Source organism: Nothoprocta perdicaria, unplaced genomic scaffold (genome assembly GCF_003342845.1).
Source record: "Nothoprocta perdicaria isolate Ctin4 unplaced genomic scaffold, notPer1 scaffold_154, whole genome shotgun sequence".
Taxonomy (NCBI): domain Eukaryota; kingdom Metazoa; phylum Chordata; class Aves; order Tinamiformes; family Tinamidae; genus Nothoprocta; species Nothoprocta perdicaria.
This window is the reverse complement of record NW_020454694.1, coordinates 1,525,978-1,527,397: the sequence shown is the minus strand read 5'-3', so window position 1 is coordinate 1,527,397 and position 1,420 is coordinate 1,525,978. Positions and strand designations below refer to the sequence as shown.

General features: G+C 55.0%; 1 protein-coding gene and 1 non-coding gene across 2 annotated transcripts in view; one reads left to right on the top strand and one right to left on the bottom strand.

The window, feature by feature from the left end:
* CRTAP (cartilage associated protein) overlaps positions 1–1,420 on the bottom strand; it is a 22,936-nt gene that overhangs the window by 20,902 nt on the left and 614 nt on the right. The window lies entirely within an intron of this gene.
* Positions 1,073–1,191, top strand: LOC112943753. The gene has a single exon (XR_003248652.1). It is a non-coding gene; the product is annotated as a 5S ribosomal RNA (ribosomal RNA).

Genomic DNA, 1,420 nt, shown 5'->3' with positions numbered 1-1,420 from the left:
CCCTTCCCTTCGCCTTCCTAAGGAGGAAGGGGTGTTCCAAAGAAAGAATGAAGTGCGCCAAGAAGCTGAGGGGAGATTTAATCTGAAGATTTCTCAGGACCGATCTAAAGGCACTGAATTGGAAAATGATTAAACACAAAATTCTCAAACTACTGCTGACGGATTACCACTATTTAGATTGTTTTATCTCGGGATAATTTATAGGAATGTGTTGGGGTTCCCCCAAGTGACCTGTGTGTCCAGAAGAGCTCAGGCAGGTAGGCAACAAGGCAAACCCTGGTGTCATGTCTCTGTGGGATCATGTCAGACATGCACTGGAGATGATGCTTTTATTTTACTTTTCCTCGTTTCCTGCCTTGTTTTTTTTTTTTTTTTTTTTTTTTTTTTTTTTTTTTTTGGCCTATTTCCCTACAAAGCCTCAGGCGAGAAGCAGAAAGTGGCCGTGTTGGGGTTGTCTTCCCCCTGCCAGCAGCATGGGTGTGCTGGAGTGAGATCTGAACAAGCAACAGGCTGGGCTGTTTCCTCTGGGCCTGGAAACAGGAGCCTCAGGGATGAGGAAAGATGAGATTCCAGGCAGTGCAGGGTGAGGCCTCCCGTGCTGCTCCCAGATGGGCCCTGCCCTGGGCCACTTTCAGAGGTAGCTCTTGTGCCAGGATGGGAATGAAGGGACTCCTTTTCCCTCTCCTTGGCAAGGGAAAGGTGGAGGTGCGAGGATGCAACAGGGCAACATCCTGCTGCCCGGCTGGGGAACATGTTGGTGCCTGGAGGTGACAGGAGGCGGCCGGGTGCTGAGCTCGCTGATCTGTGGGCGCTGGAGGGGAGCGAGGAAGGCTGTGGATCAGGCTGGAGGGCTGAGCCTGGTGTATCTGCCTGGTATTGGTGGCGCTGTGTTAAAAGCACAAGTTCTTGTGAGGCTGGTAAGGGGGGATGTGTGGGGTGGTGCAGGTAAAATTACTGTGTTAAGGAGAAGCTCCTGCCATGCAGCACGGAGCAAGGAAGGATCCAGGACATCATGTCAAGGGCACGATGCAGCAGCGTGATCCATACAGGCAGGGAAACACACAGGGCAGCTGCCTACAGCCAAACCACCCTGAAAGCGCCCGATCTCGTCTGATCTCGGAAGCTAAGCAGGGTTGGGCCTAGTTAGTACTTGGATGGCATTCCGGCTTGGAATACTGGGTGCTGTAGGCATTTTTCTGCCCCGCTTTTACTCGTTTCTGAGGGCGGCGCTTCTGTAAAGCATCACCCTCCCTTTTTATTTTTTCCCTTTTCCCTTTCCCCCTCCTCCGTGCGCTGCGGGCGGCCCGTCCCGTCCCGTCCCGTGGCGGCCCGTCCCATGGGGGCGGTCAGCTGACGCCTCCGCCGCGTCACGGGACGGCGGCCCCGGGAGCGCCGCTTCCTGCCGCCGCCGCCGCCGCCG